Below are 27334 nucleotides of genomic sequence, written 5' to 3' on the forward strand. Positions count from 1 at the left end.
ATGCAGTCTATATAGTTTAGCAATTGGACTATATACACAATCAGAATGGCATTGGTTGGCTACTCTCCAAATGGTACAAATAAAAATGTAACTATACAAAACCCTTCAAATAGTTGAAAGAAAAATGTAAGCAATTGCAATTTACTGTAGGCCCATTTACTGATTCCAAAATAGAATAGTGGGTACGGGATACGCATCAGACTAAGGCAAAGAAATTGAGCTACTGCTGCCCTCTAGTGACTGATAATTACAAGCCTGAGCACAAATCTGATAGAAACGTTCTTATTTGTCATTTCCTGCCAATGCTAATGTGTATAATAACATATTCACCAGAAAATGACTTTACTTGTACCTGAAGGCATTTCCTTGTTCATGTCTGCACATCCTGTAACTTCTATCAAATTCAGCTGAGTGATGTGAGCTGTATCACTCAACACATTTCCCGACAGGGCTTTTATCCTCACTGTGCACTTAGTCTACAAGAATGGTGTTGATCTTATTTGGTTGATTATCTCTGGATTTACTCTGCCATCAACTCTCATGATTCTTGAATGGCTACCTCTGAATTGCACAGAACAGGTAGGCCGATGTGTTAACACAAGTTATTTATCAATGGAAATTAATGACATATATAATATAGACTGTGGAATGCACATTTCCCTCACTTGGCTCCAAACACAGTTCTAATGTTTCCTATGTTTGTTCATGTTGTTTTCCTTTTCCAAGTATATGCCTACTGCTAGACATATCACACGTGAGAAGAAAGTTTAACAACGCAGATAATATCAAAAGATACATTATTGTATAGCCATCCTGTGTCGGCTTACTCTCCACCACAGATTGTTTGAGGACTGATGAGAGTGCGCTCCGGTCATGTCACATATCTATCCAGCACTGTTCTCAGTAATTCAAATGCTCTATTCTCATAGCTGAGGGTGTTTTCCGAATATTTTTTATTTGTTAAATGTTTTTGATATGTCTTTACATGGTGAAATGTATAATGTATTGAGAGTACGGATTATAGAATAAGATAATGTAATTGGAGAAATAGCCTACCTGTTAAAGTTCAGTGGTAGGGGTTTGGCTTTTTACATAGGGTGTGTTGCAAAACGTTTTGCAACAGACATGTTTTGCAACGGAATCTGACTAATGAATACACCCCTGTTCAGGTGGCTCATTTCATGTGAGCTTAGACTGGAGTGACATGTCCCAGGGCTCTCTCTAAAACTCAGCTGTGTGAGGAATTAGTGATACTCTCTCAAAGATATAGGCACTCTGCCTTAGAAGCCAGTTGTAGCTTCAGTGACTTGGCCATTTTGTTTGTTCTTTTTAAATTATGTGTTTGTATGTGAGTGTTCGTCAACATCTTGTAAATATCCATGGATCCAGCTGACCTTCTGCTACCGTAAATAAATAGCATTATGTTTCCATCTGACTCCTGATGCTCCAATGTGGTCTCAGGGCATTTCATATTATTATGTACATAAATCCAAGACACTCCATTTAGTGTGATATGTTACTTTTCGTATGGTGTGTTAATTTGTTAATTCGTATGATATGTTACAAATTTGCTAAACATGATAAGTGAAGAATTAACGCTAGCTAGGTGGATAAGTGCTAGCAGTTAAGGTTAAGAGTTAGCTAACCTTCACCCTTTTAGCTAACACACTAAGTACACTGAACCAAAATATAAACATGCAACAATTTCAAATAAGGAAATCAGTCAATTTAAATAAATAAGGCCTTAATCAATGGATTTCACACAACTGGGAATAGAGATATGCATCTGTTGGTCTAAGATACCTTTAAAAAAATGTAGGGGTGTGGATCAGAAAACCAGTCAGTATCTGGTGTGACCACCATTTGCCTCATGTAGCACAACACATCTCCTTCACATAGAGTTTCAGGCTGTTGATTGTTGTCCCACACCTCTTCAATGAGGTGTGAAGTTGCTGGATATTGGTAGGAACTGAAACACACTGTAGTACACGCTCAATGGGTGACATGTCTGGTGAGTATTGTAACGGTTTTGACTTGAAGTTATTATTTATAGGGGTGCCAGGTAGGTTGTGCCTACCAGAGAAAACATTGATTTCTCCTTTTGGTTTGGGAGGGAATGAGTCCCATCTGGTCCGTCAAGTCTACACCAACACAAAGGACTTATGTAAAAGACAGGATGGAAACACTTCATAAACCCTTAAAACATTGGAAAGAACATCAAAAACGACTATTATTTTGCGTGGGTTGTATTACCAACATAAATGATCACACGCATAATACAACAAATAATGAGCACTGGTTCCTCCAGAAATGTCCTGTACCTCGGGCCTAAAAGAGTCCAGCCCGGTAAAGAAGTTCAGGGAACTCAAGTGACCTTAGTCACGCAAAGTTTATCCGTTCATACAAGTGTAGCGTAAAGCCAGTATCAAATCATATAATCAAAATAATAATTTTACCACACAACCATCAAGCGTATCAAATCTTAATAAGTCCTCAACTATAACTAACTACATAAAGCATCACAGTATACATGAAAACAAATGAAATACCGTATACAAAAAGGTTGTAGTCAGACAATCCAATCCGCCAACAGATCTCCAGCGGAGGAAGGCCACGAAGAACAGAGAGGTGTAGTCCACGGACGCAAAGAGTGGATCCGGTCTTGGGTACAACTCTATTAAGCTACAAAACAAACGGAACTGCGGGTTGACCACATCCTCATTCACGCCTCCATCACAACCCCAATTTTGCGCAGCTGATGCTTGCTATTTAATTGGGAATTAAAGGGAAAGCGCCCTATTGGAAGGAGAAGCACTATTTAATTGGGAATTAAAGGGGAAGCGCCCTATTGGAAGGAGAAGCACCGAGACGGTTCAGAAAAATTCAGGGTCGTCACACAATGCAGCCCTTGTAAGTACTGGGACATTCAACTTCCAGGAATTGTGTACAGATCCTTGCGACATGGAGCCGTGCATTATCATGCTGAAACATGAGGTGATGAATGGCAGGACAATGGGCCTTAGGATCTCTTCACGATATCTCTGTGCATTCAAATTGCCATCAATAAAATACAATTGTGTTTGTTGTCCGTGGTTTATACCTGCTCATGCCATAACCTCACTACCACCATGGGGGGCACTGACATCAGCAAACCACTCACCACATGACGCCATACACGTGGTCTGCCATCTGCCCGGTACAGTTGAAACCTGGATTCGTCCACAAAGAGCACACTTTTCCAGCGTGCCAGTGGCCATTGAAGGTGAGCATTGGCCCACTGAAGTCGTTACAGGCTGGCACGTGGTCTGCGTTTGTGAGACAGGTTGACAAATTCTCTAAAACGATGTTGGTTTATGGTAGAGAAATTAACATTCAATTCTCTGGCAACAGCTCTGGTGGACATTCCTGCAATCAGCATGCCAATTGCACATGCCTTCAAAACTTCAGACATCTGTGGCATTGTGTTGTGTGACAAACTTCACATTTTAGAGTGGCCTTTTATTGTCTTGGCAAAAGAGAAATACTCACTAATAGGGATGTAATCAAATTTGTGCACAAAATCTGAGAGAATTAAGGTTTTGTAACATATGGAACATTTCTGGGATCTTTTATTTAAGCTCATGAAACATGGGAACAGCACAACACATTACCTGTGTTCATATTTGTGTTCGGTATAGTTGCAAAGTAGCTAAAATGCTTTTGTCCAGATTTGAACACAAAATGTTTGGGTTGCTAGACATTTGTGTTATACATCCACCCATCCACTCTCCTTTCATTTATGACTTAGTAACCTTCTGTCTTATGTAATCATACCAAAAGTAATATATCATACTAATTTGAGAGTCCCTGGATTTACATTTACTATGTTATGTCTAGTCGATGAGACCAGTCTAGATGCTCGCCACGACAAAAGGGCAACCAGTGAAGAACAAACACCATAGTAAATACAACCCATATTTATGCTTATTTATTTTATTGTGTGTCCTTTAACTATTTGTACATTGTATATATATATATATATATATAATATGACATTTGTAATGTCTTTACTGTTTTGAAACTTCTGTATGTGTAATGTTTACTGTTCAATTTTGTTGTTTTTCACCTTTTATATTCACTTTGTATGTTGTCTACCTCACTTGCTTTGGCAATGTTAACACATGTTTCCCATGCCAATAAAGCCCTTGAATTGAATTGAATTGAATTGCTCGCACCCCCTGACAAGACCATCTAGGGTCCACTATGTTACACACACTTAATTAAGCAATAAGGCCAGAGGAGGTGTGGTATATTTAAGCAATAAGGCACGGTGGGGGTGTGGTATATGCCCAATATACCATGGCTAAGGGCTGTTCTTTGCACAATGCAATGCGGAGTGCCTGAATACAGCCCTTAGCTGTGGTATATTGCCACAATAAGCATTCAGGGCTCGAACCACCCAGTTTACAATTGTTTATAATGGCCATTATAAACTGGCTGGTTCGAGCCCAGAATGCTGCTTGGATGACAGCCATGGTACTGTATATCAGACCGTATACTACGAATATGACAACACATTTTATTTTTACTGCTCAACTTACATTGGTAACCAGTTTATAATAGCAATAATGCACCTCAGGGGTTTGTGGTACATGGCTAATGTACCATGGCTAAGGGCTGTATCCAGGCACTCCGCATTGAGTTGTTGCTAAGAACAGCCCTTAGCCCGTGCTATATTGGCCATATACCACACCCCCTCTGACCTTATTACTTAAATTTATCACGGCTAAGGACTAACAACACTGCTAGCTAGCCTGCTAGCCCCCGAATAGCAACACTGCAGAAACTATTACTATTGCAGAAACTATTACACTCAACGGAACGACTTGATTAGTGTAGTGTCAACAACGCACCCACTGCCAGCTGGCCTACTTCAGCAGTACTGTATCATTTTAATCATTTTAGTCAATAAGATTCTTGCTACGTAGCTTAACTTTCTGAACATTCGAGACGTGTAGTCCACTTGTCATTCCAATCTCCTTTGCATTAGCGTAGCCTCTTCTGTAGCCTGTCAACTATGTGTCGGTTTATCCCTGTTCTCTCCTCTCTGCACAGACCATACAAACGCTCCTCACCGCGTGGCCGCGGCCACCCTACTCTGGTGGTCCCAGCGCGCACGACCCACGTGGAGTTCCAGGTCTCCGGTAGCCTCTGGAACTGCCAATCTGCGGTCAACAAGGCAGAGTTCATCTCAGCCCATGCCTCCCTCCAGTCCCTCGACTTCTTGGCCCTGACGGAAACATGGATCACCACAGACAACACTGCTACTCCTACTGCTCTCTCTTCGTCCGCCCACGTGTTCTCGCACACCCCGAGAGCGTCTGGTCAGCGGGGTGGTTCCTCATCTCTCCCAAGTGGTCATTCTCTCTTTCTCCCCTTACCCACCTGTCTATCGCCTCCTTTGAATTCCATGCTGTCACAGTTACTAGCCCTTTCAAGCTTAACATCCTTATCATTTATCGCCCTCCAGGTTCCCTCGGAGAGTTCATCAATGAGCTTGATGCCTTGATAAGCTCCTTTCCTGAGGACGGCTCACCTCTCACAGTTCTGACTTTAACCTCCCCACGTCTACCTTTGACTCTTTCCTCTCTGCCTCCTTCTTTCCACTCCTCTCCTCTTTTGACCTCACCCTCTCACCTTCCCCCCTACTCACAAGGCAGGCAATACGCTCGACCTCATCTTTACTAGATGCTGTTCTTCCACTAACCTCATTGCAACTCCCCTCCAAGTCTCCGACCACTGCCTTGTATCCTTTTCCCTCTCGCTCTCATCCAACACCTCCCACACTGCCCCTACTCGGATGGTATCGCGCCGTCCCAACCTTCGCTCTCTCTCCCCCGCTACTCTCTCCTCTTCCATCCTATCATCTCTTCCCTCCGCTCAAACCTTCTCCCACCTATCTCCTGATTCTGCCTCCTCAACCCTCCTCTCCTCCCTCTCTGCATCCCTTGACTCTCTATGTCCCCTATCCTCCAGGCCGGCTCGGTCCTCCCCTCCCGCTCCGTGGCTCGATGACTCATTGCGAGCTCACAGAACAGGGCTCCGGGCAGCCAGCGGAAATGGAGGAAAACTCGCCTCCCTGCGGACCTGGCATCCTTTCACTCCCTCCTCTCTACATTTTCCTCCTCTGTCTCTGCTGCTAAAGCCACTTTCTACCACGCTAAATTCCAAGCTTCTGCCTCCAACCCTAGGAAGCTCTTTGCCACCTTCTCCTCCCTCCTGAATCCTCCGCCCCCTCCCCCCTCCTCCCTCTCTGCAGATGACTTCGTCAACCATTTTGAAAAGAAGGTCGACGACATCCGATCCTCGTTTGCTAAGTCAAACGACACCGCTGGTTCTGCTCACACTGCCCTACCCTGTGCTCTGACCTCTTTCTCCCTCTCTCTCCAGATGAAATCTCGCGTCTTGTGACGGCCGGCCGCCCAACAACCTGCCCGCTCGACCCTATCCCCTCCTCTCTTCTCCAGACCATTTCCGGAGACCTTCTCCCTTACCTCACCTCGCTCATCAACTCATCCCTGACCGTTGGCTACGTCCCTTCCGTCTTCAAGAGAGCGAGAGTTGCACCCCTTCTGAAAAAACCTACACTCGATCCCTCTGATGTCAACAATTACAGACCAGTATCCCTTCTTTCTTTTCTCTCCAAAACTCTTGAACGTGCCGTCCTTGGCCAGCTCTCCCGCTATCTCTCTCTGAATGACCTTCTTGATCCAAATCAGTCAGGTTTCAAGACTAGTCACTCAACTGAGACTGCTCTCCTCTGTATCACGGAGGCGCTCCGCACTGCTAAAGCTAACTCTCTCTCCTCTGCTCTCATCCTTCTAGATCTATCGGCTGCCTTCGATACTGTGAACCATCAGATCCTCCTCTCCACCCTCTCCGAGTTGGGCATCTCCGGCGCGCCCACGCTTGGATTGCGTCCTACCTGACAGGTCGCTCCTACCAGGTGGCGTGGCGAGAATCTGTCTCCTCACCACGCGCTCTCACCACTGGTGTCCCCCAGGGCTCTGTTCTTGGCCCTCTCCTATTCTCGCTATACACCAAGTCACTTGGCTCTGTCATAACCTCACATGGTCTCTCTTATCATTGCTATGCAGACGACACACAATTAATCTTCTCCTTTCCTCCTTCTGATGACCAGGTGGCGAATCGCATCTCTGCATGTCTGGCAGACATATCAGTGTGGATGACGGATCACCACCTCAAGCTGAACCTCGGCAAGACGGAGCTGCTCTTCCTCCCGGGGAAGGACTGCCCGTTCCATGATCTCGCATCACGGTTGACAACTCCATTGTGTCCTCCTCCCAGAGCGCCAAGAACCTTGGCGTGATCCTGGACAACACCCTGTCGTTCTCAACTAACATCAAGGCGGTGGCCCGTTCCTGTAGGTTCATGCTCTACAACATCCGCAGAGTACGACCCTGCCTCACACAGGAAGCGGCGCAGGTCCTAATCCAGGCACTTGTCATCTCCCGTCTGGATTACTGCAACTCGCTGTTGGCTGGGCTCCCTGCCTGTGCCATTAAACCCCTTCAACTCATCCAGAACGCCGCAGCCCGTCTGGTGTTCAACCTTCCCAAGTTCTCTCACGTCACCCCGCTCCTCCGTTCTCTCCACTGGCTTCCAGTTGAAGCTCGCATCCGCTACAAGACCATGGTGCTTGCCTACGGAGCTGTGAGGGGAACGGCACCTCAGTACCTCCAGGCTCTGATCAGGCCCTACACCCAAACAAGGGCACTGCGTTCATCCACCTCTGGCCTGCTCGCCTCCCTACCACTGAGGAAGTACAGCTCCCGCTCAGCCCAGTCAAAACTGTTCGCTGCCCTGGCCCCCCAATGGTGGAACAAACTCCCTCACGACGCCAGGACAGCGGAGTCAATCACCACCTTCCGGAGACACCTGAAACCCCACCTCTTTAAGGAATACCTAGGATAGGTTAAGTAATCCCTCTCACCCCACCCCCCCCCTAAGTTTTAGATGCACTATTGTTAAGTGACTGTCCCACTGGATGTCATAAGGTGATTGCACCAATTTGTAAGTCGCTCTGGATAAGAGCGTCTGCTAAATGACTTAAATGTAAATGTAAATGTTTTTAGGAATGACGCAAAGCGTGTGCCTGGATACAACCCTTAAATAGAAATCTCACATGACCAAAAGTATATGGACAGATGCTTGTTGAACATCTCATTCCAAAATCATGGGCAATAATATGAAGTTGGTCCACCCTTTGCTGCTATAAGAGCCTCCACAATTCTGGAAAGGCTCTACACTAGATGTTGGAACATTGCTGCAAGGACTTGCTTCCATTCAGCCACAAGAGCACTAGTGAGGTCCGACACTGTTGTTGGCCGATTAGGCCTGGCTCGCAGTTGGCGTTTCAATTCATCCCAAAGGTATTCGATGGGGTTGAGGTCAGGGCTCTGTGTAGGCCAGTCAAGTTCTTCCACACCATTTTTAATGCTGAAACAGGAAATGGCCTTCCCCAAACTGTTGCCACAAAGTTTGAAGCACAGCATTGTCTAGAATGTCATTGTATGCTGTAGCGTTAAGATTTCCCTTCACTGGAGCTAGGAGCCTGGACCATGAAAAACAGCCCCAGACCATTATTCCTCCTCCACCAAACGTTCCAGTTGCCACTATGCATCCGTCAAACCCAGATTTGTCTGTCAGACTGCCAGATGGTAAAGCATTATTCATCAGAAGATCTCTTTGTTTCTTGAGACCTAGAACTAGCATCTCTGTTTTGTCCGAGTTTTAAAGTAGAATATTTGCCACCATCTACTTCATTATGTCTGAAACACAGGATTCCAGGGAGGGTCATTTTGGGGCTTCACCATGTTTCATCGAAATGGACAGCTGTGTGTCGTCTGCATAGCACTGAAAGTTAACATTATGTTTCCGAATGACATCACCAAGAGGTAAAATATATAGTGAAAATAATAGTGATCCTAAAATGGAGCCTTGAGGAACACTGAAATTTACAGTTGATTTGTCAGAGGACAAACCATCTACAGAGACAAATTGACATCTTTCTGACAGTTAAGATCTAAACCAGGCCAGAACTTGTCCATATAGACCAATTTGGGCTTTCAATCTCTCCAAAAGAATGTGATGATTGATGGTACCAAAAGCAGCACTAAGGTCTAGGGGCACAAGATGCAGAGCCTAGGTCTGATGCCATTAAAAGGTAATTTACCACCTTCACAAGTGTAGTCTCAGTGTGGTCTAAAACCAGACTGAAGCGTTTCTTTTACATTGTTTGTCTTCAGAGAGGCAGTGAGTTGCTGCCTTTTACAAAAGTTTTTGAGAGGAATGGGAGATTCGATACAGCAGATCGTTTTTATATTTTCTGTCTCAAGGTTGGCTTTTTCAATTGAGGCTTTATTACTGCCACTTCTAGTGAGTTTGGTACACATCCGGTGGATAGGGAGATGTTTATTATGGTCAACATAGGAGGGCCAAGCACAGGAAGCAGCTCTTTCAGTAGGTTAGTTGGAATAGGGTCCAGTATGCAGCTTGAAGGTTTAGAGGCCATGACTATTTTCATCAATGTGTCAAGAGATATAGTATTAAAAAACTTGAGTGTCTCCCTTGATCCTATGTCCTGGCAGTGTTGTGCAGACTCAGGACAACTGAGCTTTGGAGAAATACGCAGATTGAAAGAGGAGTCCATAATTTGCTTTCTGATGATCATGATCTTTTCGTCAAAGAAGTTAATGCATTTATCACTGAAGTGAAAGCCATCCTCTCTTGGGGAATGCTGCTTTTTAGTTACCTTTGCGACAGTATCAAAAATACATTGTGGATTGTTCTTATTTTCCTCAATTTTAAGTTGGAAAAATAGGATGATTGTGCAGCAATGAGGGCTCTTCGATACTGCACGGTAGTGTCTTTCCAAGCTAGTCGGAAGACTTCCAGTTTGGTGTAACGCCATTTTCGTTCCAGAGCTATTTCTGTATACCAGGGAGCTAGTTTCTTATGACAAATGTTTTTTGTTTTTAGGGGTGCGGCTGCATCTAAGGTATTACACGAGGTTAAATTGAGTTCCTCAGTTAGGTGGTTAACTGATTCTTGTCCCCTGACGTCCTTGGGTAGGTGGAGGGAGTCTGGAAGGGCATCTAGGAATCTTTGGGTTGTCCGAGAATTTATTACATGGCTTTTGATAATCCTTGGTTGGGGTCTGAGCAGATTATTTGTTGCAATTGCGAACGTAATAATATGGTGGTCCGATAGTCCAGGATTATGAGGAAAAACATTAAGATCCACAACATTTATTCCACTGGACAAAACTAGGTCCAGAGTATGACTGTGGCAGTGAGTAGGTCTAGAGACATGTTGAATAAAACCCACTGAGACGATGATGGCTTCGAAAGCTTTTTGGAATGGGTCTGTGAACTTTTCCATGTGAATATTAAAGTCACCAAAAATTAGACACAGTCTCAATGGGGATAGCTGAGCTGACTACACTGACTGTGCTACTGGCAGACTCCACTAACCTGGCAGACTGGCTAACAGCCTGCTGCCTGGCCTGCACCCTATCTCATTGTGGAGCTAAGGGAGTTAGAGCCTTGTCTATGTTCGTAGATAAGATGAGAGCACCCCTCCAGCTAGGATGGAGTCCGCCAACCCCCAAGCGTTTTGGAGTGGGTCTGTGACCTTTCCCATGTGAATATTATCTGTCATGACTACAAGATCCGATAGGAATTCAGGGAACTCGGTGAGGAACACTGTATAAGGCCCAGGAGGCCTGTAAACAGTAGCTATAAAAAATGATTGAGTACGATGCATAGATTTCATGACTAGAAGCTCAAAAGACAAAAACGCAGTCGTTTTCTTTTTGTAAATTGAAATTTGCTATCGGAATTGTTAGCAACACCTCCGCCTTTGCGGGATGCGTGGAGGATATGGTCACTAGTGTAACCAGGAGGAGAGGCCTCATTTAACACAGTAAATTCATCAGGCTTAAGCCATATTTCAGTCATGGCAATCACATCAAGATTATGATCAGTGATTAGTTCATTGACTACAACTGCCTTGGAAGTGAGGGATCTAACATCGTAGCTCTATTTTGAGATGTGAGATATCACAATCTCTTCCAATAATGGCAGGAATGGAGGAGGTCTTTATTCCAGTAAGATTGCTAAGGCGAACACCGCCATGTTTAGTTTTGCTGAACCTAGATCGAGGCACAGACACTGTCTCAATGGAGATAGCTGAGCTGACCACACTGACTGTGCTAGTGGCAGACTCCACTAACCTGGCAGGCTGGCTAACAGCCTGCTGCCTGGCCTGCACCCTATTTCATTGTGGAGCTAGGGGAGTTAGAGCCCTGTCTATGTTCGTAGATAAGATGAGAGCACCCATCCAGCTAGGATGGAGTCCGTCACTCCTCAGCAGGCCAGGCTTGGTCCTGTTTATGGGTGAGTCCCAGAAAGAGGGCCAATTATCTACAAATTCTATCTTTTGGGAGAGGCAGAAAACAGTTTTCAACCAGCGATTGAGTTGTGAGACTCTGCTGAAGAGCTCATCACTCCCCCTAACTGGTAGGGGGCCAGAGACAATCACTCGATGCCGACACATCTTTCTATCTGATTTTCACACTGAAGCTATGTGGCGCTTGGTGACCTCTGACTGTTTCATCCTAACATCGTTGGTGCCGACGTGGATAACAATATCTCTATACTCTCTACACTCGCCAGTTTTAGCTTTAGCCAGCACCATCTTCAGATTAGCCTTAACGTCGGTAGCCCTGCCCCCTGGTAAACAGTGTACGATCGCTGGATGATTTTTTAAAAGTCTAATACTGAGGGCAATGGAGTCACCAATGACTAGGTTTTTGAATTTGTCAGAGCTAATGGTGGAAGTCTTCCGCATCTCAGACCCCGTAACGGGAGGAGGAGAGTACAGAGAAGGCTCGGCCTCTGACTCCGACCAGTTGCTTAGTGGGGAGAACCGGTCCAAAGTTTCTGTCGGCTGAATGAGCGACACCGGTTGAGCATTCCTACAGCATTTCCCTCCAGAAGCCATGAGAAAGTTGTCCGGCTGCGGGGACTGTGCGAGGGGATTTATACTTCTATCTGTACTTATTGGTGGCACAGACACTGTTTCATCCTTTCCTACACATGCATTACCCTTGCCTAACGCTTGCATCTGAAGCTGGGCTTATATCACGGCTATCCTCACTGTAAGGCGATCGTTCTCCTGTATATTATGAGTATAGCGACTGCAATTAGAAGGAATCATGTTAATATTACTACTTATCTTCGGCTGGTGGAGGTCCTGACGAATCACGTCCAGATAAAGCTTCCAGGATGAAAAAGTTTCAGGAAAAAAGTAGCGTGAGGGAAAAAATACAAATATAAAACGGTAATTAAAAAGTAAAAGCCGTAAAGTTGGCAGGTAGCAAAATAAGGTTATCAACAAACCGCACAGAGTACCTAATCAAGTCTACAAGTTGTGTAGGTAGGTAAAGTGACTATGCATAGATAATAACAAAGAGTAGCAGCAGTGTGGGGGGCAATACAAATATTCTGAGGAGCCATGTGATTGGGTGTTCAGGACTCTTATGGCTTGGGGGTAGAAGCTGTTTAGAAGCCTCTTGGACCTAGACTTGGCGCTCCGGTACCGCTTGCCGTGCGGTAGCAGAGAAAACAGTCTATTACTAGGATGGCTGGAGTCTTGGACAATTTTTAGGGCCTTCCTCCTTCCTCTAGTGGGTTCGATTCCTGGGACCACCCATACATAAAATCTATGCATTTAGCAGACGCTTTGCATAAAAACTCCAAGAGCCACCACACGATCTCTCACCCACTCCCAAATGTGAACTGGAGGGCATTTAAATAAAAGAGAGAAGAAAATGCATTTTCAATTTGTCAAATAAAGTTAATTAATTGACTCTTTCAGGTGGTGTTGGATCTGCAACCTTTTTTTAAATTTTCGTGTTGCAATATTGGCCATATGTGCACTTGTTTGAGATGCCCTGTGCACTAGGTAAGCAAAGTGTTCCCATTTTGAACCATTTCATTTGTGAGAAAATACCAAATCCGTCTACCAGGCAGACAGGGAGATCTGTGGTTAAAATCCCCGTACTTACAGTCCTTCAACGACCCCCGCCCACATCAACGTTTAATACTAGCCTACGTAACATTTAATAACTTTTAAAACCATGGCCACAGAGAGAGTCAAATTATACCGCAAAGAGCTGCTGTTTTTATGAAAAAATATTTAGCACTGTTACAAAACATAAAATGTGCTTCTCTACCACTTCCACTCGCGCTGCAGCTGCAATGAATGAGTAGCCAAGTGTATTGACATCCTTGCGTTTGTATTATTATTAGCAGTTCGTCGTGTCTATTTTATAATATCGAGGAATATTTCACTTTCTCTGGTCATAGGAACAACATGAATTTGTACATGAGTCAGATGCGGTGCTACTCGATTTTCGAGGAGGCCCTCATTGTAACTAAGAATTTGTTCTTAACTGACTTGTCTAGTTATATAAAGTTTCATTTATGCTCAGTTGTGCCTTGAAAGTGCTACACCAACTGTTCTATTTTGTAATCAAAGCTCAAGTTTTGAAATATAATATTGTCCGAGAAGAACAATATTGTCAGGCCAGGCATATAACCAATATGCTGTGATCATGTATTTGGCCAGGCATATAACCAATATGCTGTGATCATGTATTTGGCCAGGCATATAACCAATATGCTGTGATCATGTATTTGGCCAGGCATATAACCAATATGCTGTGATCATGTATTTGGCCAGGCATATAACCAATATGCTGTGATCATGTATTTGGCCAGGCATATAACCAATATGCTGTGATCATGTATTTGGCCAGGCATATAACCAATATGCTGTGATCATGTATTTGGCCAGGCATATAATAATAATAATAATAATAATAATAATAATAATAATAATAATATAATATAATATAATAATATAATAATAATAATAATAATAATAATATAATATAATAATAATAATAATAATAATAATAATAATAATAATAATAATATAATAATAATAATAATAATAATATAATAATATAATAATAATAATAATAATAATAATAATATAATAATAATAATAATATAATAATATATGCCATTTAGCAGACGCTTTTATATACAGTCATGTGTGCATACATTCCAATACAGAACGACCACCAATATGCTGTGGTCATGTGCTGTGATCATGTATTTGGCCAGGCATATAACCAATATGCTGTGATCATGTATTTGGCCAGGCATATAACCAATATGCTGTGATCATGTATTTGGCCTACTGCACAAAGCTCAATCTTACATAGCTTTTTTTTAGGTTAATGTTACATTTTTTAAGTCATGTTTAAAAAGAATCTCGGCTTGCTTTTTGACTTGACTCAGAAAAGGTTGGTGACCCCTGAACTAAACTATACTGTATGTAAGACATATTCAACTTTAATTACATTACCCTTTTTTCCTGTTTTTTAAATTCCATTAATCATCTGTCCATGTCATCATATATTGCATTTTATGGTATGAAAAGTTCTCCCTTAGTTGAATTGTGCAACTCTTTGCATTGATAACGATAGATCTATATTTCTACATACAGTATAGTTTTCTGGTCTTGAAAATGTTAATTCCCAATTGCACAAATTCAGTGAGACTGGGTGAATCCATCAAAGATCAAGGCCAGAGAGTTCTATGGCAAAGTCAGGCAAGCTGTGTCAACAAAAAGCATGGTTGGGTCAAAGTTCACTCACTCTTCTGGGAAAAAAATGGCTGTCATTCCTCAGTTTCTAATTTCTCACATGCTGGGGAAGGTAAGGATTTGTTCAGCATTGTTGGAGACCAAGTTTATTTCATAATGAGCTGATGTGAATTATGGGAAATGGGATGCCTAGTGTCATTTCTATAATACGTTAGTGATGAATGTATGAGTATGCCTTAAATCTTAAGGAATTGTTATGTCAACTATTGATTCAGATCCTGAAAGACATTCTCATGTCTGTTACATAGCAGCATGTTGTGATTGTGAGTTACTTGGTATTGAATCATTGCTGTTGTTTTTGTTATTGCCTAAAGGCCTTTTTTGTGTGAACTTTGTACAGTATGTGACCATATCTTTGACAGAGTCCATTCCTCACTTCTTTTCAAGGAGTTGTTCCATTAAGTTACACTGTTGACTGTGTTTTGCTCCACCATTATGACTTTATATTGATAAGTATGAACAATTCAATAATTAACCTTACATATAGCTTATTGAGAAGGGTCTTTGATCAGTTATTGTATGGAGTGGGATAAGAAATCAATAGGAACATAGACCACTCCACAAATTTCACAATGTTGCAAACAGCACTGATATTGGGGTGTAGGTTGCTTGCTGAGTGTACCCCAATAGGTGGGAGTTAATTTGTTCCAACTAACTGGAGCATGGAAAATTTCCTGAATGGTTGAACTGGATGTTTGCCTTGCAGTGTCGGGGTAGGCTACTCACTGATGCTTTTGATGCTGGAAATCCAAGACTGAGAAATCTGTTTTCTGCAACTTCCTGTACTCTTCAAGTATGCCTGTACAGTCATGACCAAAAAAATTGAGAACGACACAAATATTAATTTTAACAAAGTCTGCTGCCTCAGTTTGCATATACTCCAGAATGTTATGTATAGTGATCAGATTAATTGCAATTAATTGCAAAGTCCCTCTTTGTCATGCAAATTAACTGAATCCCCAAAAAAACATTTCCATTGCATTTCAGCCCTACTACAAATGGACCAGCTGAAATCATGTTAGGGATTCTCTCGTTAACACAGGTGTGAGTGTTGACGAGGTCAAGGCTGTAGATCATTCTGTCATGCTAATTGAGTTTGAATAACAGACTGGAAGCTTCAAAAGGAGGGCGTGCTTGGAATCATTGTTCTTCCTCTGTCAACCATGGTTATCTGCAAGGAAACACGTGCCGTCATCATTGCTTTGCACAAAAAGGGCTTCACAGGAAAGGATATTGCTGCCAATAAGATTGCACCTAAATTAACCATTTATCGGATCATCAAGAACTTCAAGGAGAGCGGTTCAATTGTTGTGAAGAAGGCTTCAGCAAGCAAGCAAGTTACAAGCAAGCAAGGTACAGGGTTTGGACTGGGGTAAAGTCATTTTCTCTGATGAATCCCCTTTCTGATTGTTTGGGTAAAAAGCTTGTCCAGAGAAGACTATATGAGTGCTACCATCAGTCCTGTGTCATGCCAACAGTGAAGCATCCTGAGACCATTCATGTGTGGGATTGCTTCTCAGCCAAGGGAGTGGGCTTACTCACAATTTTGCCTAAGAGCACAGCCATGAATAAAGAATGGTACCAACACATCCTCCGAGAGCAACTTCTCCCAACCATCCAGGAACAGTTTGGTGACAAATAATGCCTTTTCCAGCATGATGGAGCACCTTTCCACAAGGCAAATGTGATAACTAAGTGGCTCAGGGATATTTTGGGTCCAAGGCCAGGAAACTCCCGAGACCTTAATCCCATTGAGAACTTGTGGTCAATCCTCAAGAGGCAGGTGGACAAACAAAACCCCACAAATTCTGACAAACTCCAAGCATTGATTATGCATGAATGGGCTGCCATCAGTCAGGATGTGGCCTAGAAGTGAATTGACAGCATGCCAAGGCGGATTGCAGAGGTCTTGAAAAAGAAGGGTCAACACTGCAAATATTGACTCTTTGCATCAACTTCATGTAATTGTCAATAAAAGCCTTTGACACTTATGAAATGCATGTAATTATACTTCAATATCCCATAGTAACATCTGACAAAAATATATTTCTGTCATTTTCAAAACTTTTGGCCACGACTGTACTTACATAAATATTCAGACCCTTTACTCTGTGGTTTGTTGAAGCAGCTTTGACAGCAATTACAGCCTTGATTCTTCTTGGGTATGACGCTTCAAGCTTGGCACACCTTTATTTGGGGAGTTTATCCCATTCTTCTCTGCAGATCCTCTTAAGCGCTGTCAGGTTGGATGGGGAGCGTCGCTGCAGAGCTATTTTCAGGTCTCTCCAGAGATGTTCAAGTCCGGGGTCTGGCTGGGCCACTGAAGGACATTCAGAGAGTTGTCCCGAAGCCACTCCTGTGTTGTCTTGGCTGTGTGCATAGGGTTGTTGTCGTGTTGGAAAGTGAAGCAGATTTTCAACAAGCATTTCTCTGTACTTTGATCCATTCATCTTTCCCTCAATCCAGACTAGTCTCCCAGTCCCTGACTTTGAAAAACATCCCCACAGCATGATGCTGCTACAAACATGCTTCATCGTAGGGATGGTGCCAAGTTTCTTCCAGATGTGACGCCTGGCATTCAGGCCAAAGAGTTCAATCTTGATTTCATCAGACCAGAGAATCTTGTTTCTCATGGTCTGAGAGTCCTCTAGGTGCCATTTGGCAAACTCAAAGCGGGCTGTCATGTGCCTTTTACTGAGGATTGGCTTCTATCTGGCCACTCTACCATAAAAACCTGTTTTCGCTTGATCATTATGGGGTATTTTGTATAGATTGATGAGGAAAAACATGTATTTGGTACATTTTAGAATAAGGCTGTAACGTAACAAAATTTGAAAAAAGTCAAGGGGTGTGAACACTTTCCGATTCTGGATTCTGATTTCTTTATTCTGCTGTCAGTGTTTACCTAAGAGATTCTGAGTTGAGATTGCTGAGGAGAGTTTCTGCTCAACTCCTGAGACATGGCATCTCAACATTTCTTAGTAGATTATGCATCATGATGCAATTGAATGTTGAATTTGTTTTAATTATCATAATTTGTTGTACGTTTATATTCTCTAGATTTTTGAAAAATACATGCTTATTATTTTCCCTAGATGGTCTCTTCAGAGTCCACCCGTCAGTATTCCAGGCGTTGGCAGAATACAGGTCGGTGGTGGCACTAGAGAGCACCATTATTACCCATGGCATTACCCATGGCATGCCCTATCCACACAGCGTGAGGTACAGTAAAAGAGAACCATTTTGTTTAACAAAGTTCCTGATGTAAAGGTGTTGTGCGTGTTGTTTATGTCTCAAAAATAAATGCACTTTCAGTATTTTATGTACTATTTCATTGAGGTTATTTCTACCGGTATCCTTTGTTTATTCATAGTTAGTACTGGCAGTTGCTAAGTATCCCAGTTTTGCCTCATTCAGCACAGCACAGCTCTGTGTGTGTGTGTGTGTGTGTGTGTGTGTGTGTGTGTGTGTGTGTGTGTGTGTGTGTGTGTGTGTGTGTGTGTGTGTGTGTGTGTGTGTGTGTGTGTGTGTGTGTGTGTTCTCCAAGGTCTCTGTGGTGGCACCACTGTATCAGGAACCATGATAGCAGCATACAGAGCTGGCATCCCTGTCTCTGTCAAGTGACTCAAAGTGGCTGTTATTTAGTCAGGGTCATTATAAGCTGATAATAAAACACTATAAGGAGTCGTAAATCTTACATTGTCATCAATTGTACAATGTATTACAACCGCTTCATAATGCAGCACACCTGTCTTTTTCTCCTGACCTACAGCGGGTACTCTGTCCTTGGGTCTACAGAGCGACCTGCTATTAGCTGTGCCCATCCCTGAGGAGCATGCAGCAGCCGGCCAACCGATTGAGGACGCTATACAGGCTGCACTGGCAGAGGCCAAGTAAGGAATGCATTAGGCTTAAAGGGATGTTCCACTCAAAATGGAACATAATATGATTTTTCATGTTGCCTCGATTACAATTGCGACCTGTAGCTGAATCCCCATGTTCTTTTGGATATGTATTTTGCTTACTTAGGTATTTGATAGTGATATTGTGTTTTGTCAGTATCGCTACAGAGCCCCATTCACTGAGCACTTAGTCTTTTGGTTCTCATGTTGTTTTTCTGAACGGTTATTTCCTGATCTCTAGATAGCTGCTCGCATGGCTGATATCACAGGAAGTCTCCTTTATCACAGAGTCTCTTTGTGGTTGCACTAACATGAGAACAAAATGGAAGTTTCAGTGTTTCACCTTTTAGTGACACGATTATGTCTCTGTTTCCTTCTAATTTCCCCTCTAGTGCCAAAGGCATTAGAAGAAGAGATGTGACGCCCCCTTCATCCTTCAAAAAGGTCAACGAATTGACCAGAGGAAAGTCCGTCCTAGCTAGTTACCTTCTCAGATCAATACCGTGACACAAGAAACTATGGTAGAGGTAGAGAGAGAGAATCAATCTCAGTGTAAGGTTAGACATTGTGGCGAAAAAAGGTAATGATCTGACATATTGTTGTTCTTAAAAAATATATATATATTATATATTTATATATCTTTCTCCATATAACTTTATATGAGGTCCCTTAACCTCATATTCCCAAAGATATCGCTCATGCATAATAGTGCCAGGTTGGGCAGGCAGATAGCCTGTGCACTGTCTGAACGAATACAGAAGAAGAGGACTATTCCTGGTCTTCGCATAAAAAGAGGAAGAGAAAGATTCTGACTATCAAAAATAGTGAGTACTAGTCATATGTTCCTCATCAAATGCAGGTGAACCCCTCTTATCTTGTCTTATAGAGTGCACCATCTTTCCCCACTTTAGTTTGAGCATGATGGACAGTGTGTGACATGCTTGCTGTACAATACCACTGTGGCTTGTTTTTAAAAAAAAATCATAGGTGGCGTGAACGTGGATTTTATTGCAATGGGGAAAACAGAGTAGCTTGTGGTACGTTCACAGAAACTCACACAAGCTTCACATAGGCTTACATCAAACACACTGTACTGTATACTGTAGGCATATGTCTACAACATTCAGATTATGTTAATATAATGGGTTTATTTGATTGAGACATAACTACTTTTACATTTCACATTTGGACAGACGAATACTGGAATTGTTGGCCCTGGTGGAGTAGGAAGGAACCTTGCCGGTTCGTTTCTAATTTCCTGATCTGCAAAACTTCAACTGTTTATGAGGATATGGTGTACAAATATTACATTGAGTTAATGTTGAGTTCTTTTGGGATGTTTTTCTCAACAGACTCTCTGAACAGAATGGGACAAAGACCTCTGTTCATCTCAGCCATTGGAACTGACTCTCACAGTGTTGCTGTACTGAACTAGTCTCAGCACATGGTACATATGCAAAGACGTTTAGGAGCGGTGTTGTGTGCTCTTATTTCAACTCTAAATCGGGCCCTTAGCGACTGGTAACAACTGTTTGTTATGACCAAATGCAAAGCAGAAAGAATCCCTCTCCCATAGTATTCCGGCATGACATTAAATTGCTGCTTCTTCTTGTTGTTTTATCTAAGTGCACCAGTGGCGTCGCCAGGCTTCAAGAGCAGAGGACCGCAACTTATTGTGCCGGGATGACTGAGAACGGTGACCTGAGTCTCGGATTGGGCGACAGGCATAACCGCCAGCAAATCACAGAACAGTATGTGAGTATTTCTGAAGCAGGTACGAGACATCAAAGTCTACATATATCAAGTTGTTGTTGTTGTTGTTGATATATTTGTTGTTGTTGTTGAGAATAGCACTGAAATAATAACAACTTTACCCAGGACTAAATTAGAGGGAATGTCAAAATATTTCAACAAACAGGTGTCCCAGTTTGAGGAAAACGTTTCAGGGGTTTTCTCTCATGTGTCTGTATGGCAACCACAATCGACAGTCGTCAATAGTGATCGATCACCATTTCTTCACCATCCGTGTCACTGTTTCACCTGTCTTTGTGCTGGTCTCCCCCACCAGGTGTCCCCTCATTATCCCCTGTGTATTAATACCTGCGTACTCTGTTTGTCTGTTGCTACTTTGGCTTGTCCCGACAAGTCCTACCATCGTGTTCCCTGTGCTCTAGTTTTTGGTTGTCTTAGTCTTCACAGTTCTGACCTTTCTGCCTGTCCTGATCCTGCCCGCTGTCCTGTACCTGCCCGACTCTGATTTGGATTACAACCCTTTGCCTGCCCCTTGAACTATAATAAACTCTGAGACTCGTACTATCTGCCTCCTGTGTCTGCATCTGGGTCTTAGCCTGAGCCGTGATAATCGGTGCATGTCTGTTTGATCAGGGTCCATTCACAAAGAATCTGAGTAGAAGTGCTGATCTAAGATCAGGTCCCCCCCTCTCCATATTATCTTATTCGCCATGATTTAAAAGGCAAAACTGATCCGATATCAACAGCACTCCATCTCTGAGACGCTTTATACATACGGACCCTGATCTGATAAACTTGTGTTGCAGTGTGGTATGAGCCAGCTAATTCTGACAAGGCATACAATCATCTCCTGTCTGACAGCTGGAAGGCCCTGGCCTCCACCTCCCCCAACCTGGCTGAGCTGTGTACCATGAATAAGACATTAGGCCTTCCAAAACCTTCAGGTAGCTGCAATACTTCAGCAAATGCTGTACTTGGATCATTTCTAATGCGTGTATGTTTTTCATCACCATCCTCTGGGACCACCAACCACTTCACATATTTGAACTATTCCAACACTATCTGATTTATTAACCAGTCAACTAATCATCAAGCCCTTGATCGTTTGAATCAGGTCTTCTAGTGTTGGAGTTTAACAAAGATGTGGAAAAGCTGGGGATCCCCATGGATTGGGTTGAGAAATACAGATTGTTTAAGAGTGTGTGTATATGATGAGCATATTACGAATGAGAATGTGGTCTTGTCTTATGGCGGCAGTGCTGCCTAGCTTTGTGGAGGAGGTTCTGAGTTGTGCCATGGTTCTCACATGCCCCCTATTGGACAACCTGCACTGTGTGGTGGTGACCCTGGGGGCCATGTCAGTGCTGCTGTGTGGTGGTGACCATGGGGGCCATGGGAGTGCTACTGTGTGGTGGTGACCCTGGGGGCCATGTCAGTGCTACTGTGTGGTGGTGACCCTGGGGGCCATGTCAGTGCTACTGTGTGGTGGTGACCCTGGGGGCCATGTCAGTGCTACTGTGTGGTGGTGACCCTGGGGGCCATGTCAGTGCTGCTGTGTGGTGGTGACCCTGGGGGCCATGTCAGTGCTGCTGTGTGGTGGTGACCCTGGGGGCCATGTCAGTGCTACTGTGTGGTGGTGACCCTGGGGGCCATGTCAGTGCTACTGTGTGGTGGTGACCCTGGGGGCCATGTCAGTGCTACTGTGTGGTGGTGACCCTGGGGGCCATGTCAGTGCTACTGTGTGGTGGTGACCCTGGGGGCCATGTCAGTGCTACTGTGTGGTGGTGACCCTGGGGGCCATGTCAGTGCTACTGTGTGGTGGTGACCCTGGGGGCCATGTCAGTGCTACTGTGTGGTGGTGACCCTGGGGGCCATGTCAGTGCTGCTGTGTGGTGGTAACCCTGGGTGCCATGGGAATGCTACTGTGTGGAGAGACCTTCCGCCTAGGAGAGGAACAAGGGTAAGCGGTGTGAATAACTATAGCATACCATGATGGGAATACCATGATGATGATGGTTTTTGTTTGTCAGAAGGGTCAGCTATGCACCATCCACTACCCTGCTTTGGCTCAGACCACAGAGGAAACAGTGAATGTCTCAGGAGTAGGAGATTGGTATGAAGATATGTAGGGGCAGGGAATAAACACATGAAATGAAAAAATACTTAATTGACTTCATAGGTGAAATTAGGTTTCCCACTCACCCCTCTTTCCCCTCTCCTTAGTCTTGCAGTTGGGATAACGGCTGGGATGTTCCCGGGCAGAGACAGTCAAAGCTGTGTTAAGATGGGGCTCCTGGCAACATGCCTGTCACTGCCCTCGCCACACCCCACCTGCCCAACTCTGACCACAGACTATGTTGAACCAAACAATGTCCAACCACCCCAACCCTGGCCACCCTTATGTGGATGGAGGAATGAGGAACAACTATCTTTATTATGCTGTTCGACCATCAAAATAACTTTTCAATGATTAGTTAAAACGCCTCATCTACCACAGTGACAGAATGGTGATAATTTGCATACATTTGAAATAAAATACTTTTATTTTTACTTTTCTTCTATTTACTACATTATTTCAAATGCCTAGGCAAATATAACATGCATGTTTACAGTTGCCTAGCAATAGCCTTGACCTGCTATAAGTGTTCTTCTTCGGTGAGGTTTAATGGTGGCTGGCATCCAATATGTTATATTAGTACCACCAACTAGGTCCATTACACTTTGTGATACAAAATGGGAAAGGGGAACCGAAAAACAATTATATACAGTACCAGTCAAAAGTTTGGACACACCTACTCATTCCAGGGTTTTTCTTAATGTTTTATTATTTTCTACATTGTAGAATAATAGTTAAGACATCAACACTATGAGATAACACATATGGAATCATGTAGTAACCAAAAAATGTGTTAAACAAATTAAAATATATATTTGGGATTCTTCAAAGTAGCCACCTTTTGCCTTGATGACAGCGCTGCATACTCTTGGCATTCTCTCAACTTCATGAGGTAATCACCTGGAATGCATTTGAATTAACAGGTGTGCCTTGTTAAGTTAATTTGTGGAATTTCTTTCCTTCTTAATGCGTTTGAGCCAGTTCAGTTGTGTTGTGACACGGTAGGGGTGGTATACAGAAGATAGCCCTATTTGGTAAAAGACCATGTCCATATTATAGCAAGAACAGCTCAAATAAGAAAAGAGAAAGAAAAAAAAGAAGAGTCCATCATTACAATAAGACATGAAGGTCAGTCAATCTGGAAAATGTCTAGAACTTTGAATGTTTCTTCAAGTGCAGTCGCAAAAACCATCAAACACTATGCTGAAACTGGCTCTCATGAGGACCGCCACAGGAAAGGAAGACCCAGAGTTGCCTCTACTGCAGAGGGTAAGTTCATTAGAGTTACCCAGCCTCAGAAATTGCAGCCCAGAATAAATGCTTCACAGAGTTCAAGTAACAGACACGTCTCAACATCAACTGTTCAGATGAGACTACGTGAATCAGGCCTTCATGGTCGAATTGCTGCAAAGAAACCACTACTAAAGGACATAAATAATAAGAAGAGACTTGCTTGGGCCAAGAAACACGAGCAATGGACATTCGACCGGTGGAAATCTGTCCAAATGTGAGATTTTTGGTTCCTACCACCATGTCTTTGTGAGACGCAGAGTAGGTGAACGGATGATCTCCACATGTGTGATTCCCACCGTGAAGCATGGAGAAGGAGGTATGATGGTGTGGGGATGCTTTGCTGGTGGCATTGTCAGTGATTAATTTAGAATTCAAGGCACACTTAACCAGCATGGCTACCACAGCATTCTGCAGCAATATGCCATCCCATCTGATTTGCACTTAGTGGGACTATCATTTGTTTTTCAACAAAACAATGACCCAACACAACTCCAGGCTGCGTAAGGGCTATTTGACCAAGAAGGAGAGTAATGGAGTGTTGCATCAGATGACCTGCCGCTGCTTTTGCAACAGCTAATGGGGATCCTAATAAAATAGCAATTTCTTGGCCTCCACAATCACCTGACCTCAACCCAATTGAGATGTTTTGGGATGAGTTGGACCGCAGAGTGCAGGTAAAAAAGCCAACAAGTGCTCAGCAAGTTCAGTCCTTCAAGACTTTTGGAAAAGCATTCCAGGTGTAGCTGGTTGAGAAAATGTCAAGTGTGTGCACAGCTGTCATCAAGGCAAATTGTGGCTACTTTGAAGAATCTAAAATTTGTTTAACACTTTTTTGGTTACTAAATGATTCCATATGTGTAATTTCATAGTTTTGATGTCTTCACTATTATTCCACAATGTAGAAAACTTCTGACTTGTACTGTATATACAGTTGAAGTCGGAAGTTTACATACACTTAGGTTGGAGTCATTAAAACTTGTTTTTCAACCACTCCACAAATGACTTACTAACAAACTATAGTTTTGGCAAATCGGTTAGAACATCTACTTTCTGCATGACACAAGTAAGTTTTCCATCAATTGTTTACAGACAGATTATTTCACTTATAATTCACTGTATCACAATTCCAGTGGTCAGAAGTTTACATACACTAAGTTGACTGTGCCTTTAAACAGCTTGGAAAATTCCAGAAAATGATGCCATGACTTTAGAAGCTTCTGATAGGCTTATTAACATCATTTAAGTCAGTTGGAGGTGTACCTGTAGATGTATTTCAAGGCCTACCTTGAAATCAGTGCCTCTTTGCTTGACATCATGGGAAAATCAAAAGAAATCAGACAAAACCTAGTAGTATGCAAGTATAAACATCATGGACCAACGCAGCTGTCATATCGCTCAGGAAGGAGACATGTTCTGCCTCCAAGAGATGAATGTAATTAGGTGGGAAATGTGCTAATCAATCCCAGAACAACAGCAAAGGACCTTGTGAAGATGCTGGAGGAAACAGGTTCAGGTTCAAAAGTATCTGTATCCACAGTAAAACGAGTCCTATAGTGACATAACCTGAAAGGCCACTCAGCAAGGAAGAAGCCACTGCTCCAAAACCGCCATAAAAAAGCCAGACTACGGTTTGCAACTGCACATGGAGACAAAGATCGTACTTTTTGGAGAAATGCCCTCCGGTCTGATGAAACAAAAATAGAACTGTTTGGCCATAATGACCATCATTATGTTTGGAGTAAAAAGGGGGAGGCTTGCAAGCCGAAGAACACCATCCCAATTGTGACGGGGTGCTTTGCTGCAGGAGGGACTGCTGCACTTCACAAAATAGATAGCTTCATGAGGTAGGAAAATGATGTGTATATATTGAAGCAACATCTCTAGACATCAGTCAGAAAGTTAAAACTTGGACGCAAATGGGTCTTTCAAATGGACAATGACCCCAAGCATGCTTCCAAAGTTGTAGCAAAATGGCTTAAGGACAACAAAGTCAAGGTATTGGAGTGGCCATCATAAAGCCCTGACCTCAATCCCTTAGAAAATGTGTGGTTAAAACTGTAAAAGGGTGTGCGAGCAAGGAGGCCTACAAACCTGACTCAGTTTCACCAGCTCTGTCAGGAGGAATGGGCCAAAATTCACCCAACGTATTGTGGGAAGCTTGTGGAAGGCTACCCAAAACGATTGACCCAAGTTAAACAATTTAAAGGCAAAGCTACCACATACTAATTGAGTGTATGTAAACTTCTGACCCACTGGGAATGTGATGAAAGAAATCAAATTTGAAATAAATCATTCTCTCTACTATTATTCGGACATTTCACATTCTTAAAATAAACTGGTGATCCTAACTGACCTAAGACAGGGAATGTTTCCAAGGATTAAATGTCAGGAATTGTGAAAAACGGAGTTTAAACTTATTTGGCTAAGGTGAATATAAACGTCTGACTTCAACTGTATATATATATATTTTTTGTTTCATAAAATGTGTTATTATAATAATAATTACCCTACCAACTAACCCTATACTCATTTAAATCCCATCACCTTAATCCACTACTTTGACCCTATCGGATCCTACCCTAGGCCAATGACCTGAGAAGACGGGACACTACAACTCAACATACCCTGTGACTCTACTGAAGTCAAATCACGTACCCCAATGCACTTCTCTGCTGCTTTCACCGCAGCATCTATTTTCCGTGATTTACATTCCATTTCTGCGGGACAGTTGATAACCATTGCTATGAACTCTAAGAAGCCAACCTTACTGAAGCATAAATCACTCATTGGCCTATACCTCTGTGCTGGCACCAATCTACTATTCACAGAGTTCCTCTCAGAATCCCTAACCCTCGACCCATCCTCCTCTACTTTCTTCACTGCCTCAGCATACCTTCTGCACTACTTTGACTCTATCCACCTCAACCTGCCTCTCTCACACCCAACACTTCCGGTCCCCACCAACATGGGCACCCCTACAGTTGACACACAAAACTTTATCCACCGAAACTACACAATCCTGTACCCCATGCCCTCCTGCACACTTCCCACATCTTGGAATCTCCCTCCTACACGCTCTAACAGGATAACTGATATATCCTAACATGACCTTGTTGAGTAAAGACTGAAAACTCAAAAGGACTGACAGTGACTTCTGTTTCACCACGCTCAATACCGGGTCTGCGTCGCACTAAACGGTGGGCGTCACAAACACAGTGAATCCTCAACTTCAATTGCTCCCCCATCACACTTAACGCTACCCCAGAAAGCACTCATTTCAATGGTGTCCTATTCCTAAGAGCAAAGGAAGAAACTGATCTTCACCCAATTTGAAGAAAGTCCACGTTGGGTTACGTTCCTCGACTCAACAGCACCCACCATCTTTTCAACCCAACCTGAAACCATCCATGGGATCAGCAAAAAGGCCTGTTCACCCTCTTCAAAAATCTCACTCCCACTGGACCGAATG

The 27334-nt window shown here is 43.1% G+C and overlaps 1 long non-coding RNA gene across 3 annotated transcripts; it reads left to right on the plus strand.

The window, feature by feature from the left end:
- Positions 1-285: 285 nt before the first annotated feature.
- On the plus strand, positions 286-23006 carry LOC123993211. Of its 3 annotated transcripts, XR_006831396.1 has the most exons (7): positions 286-579; positions 18575-18695; positions 19097-19946; positions 20057-20151; positions 20331-20459; positions 21263-21400; positions 22680-23006. It is a non-coding gene; the product is annotated as an uncharacterized LOC123993211 (long non-coding RNA). The 3 variants fall into 3 exon arrangements; XR_006831398.1 differs by having other exon boundaries at positions 19097-19528; positions 20331-21400; XR_006831397.1 differs by lacking the exon at positions 286-579 and adding an exon at positions 14798-14854 and having other exon boundaries at positions 20331-21400.
- Positions 23007-27334: the final 4328 nt, after the last annotated feature.

The sequence above is a fragment of the Oncorhynchus gorbuscha genome, linkage group LG02, assembly GCF_021184085.1.
Source record: "Oncorhynchus gorbuscha isolate QuinsamMale2020 ecotype Even-year linkage group LG02, OgorEven_v1.0, whole genome shotgun sequence".
Taxonomy (NCBI): Eukaryota; Metazoa; Chordata; class Actinopteri; order Salmoniformes; family Salmonidae; genus Oncorhynchus; species Oncorhynchus gorbuscha.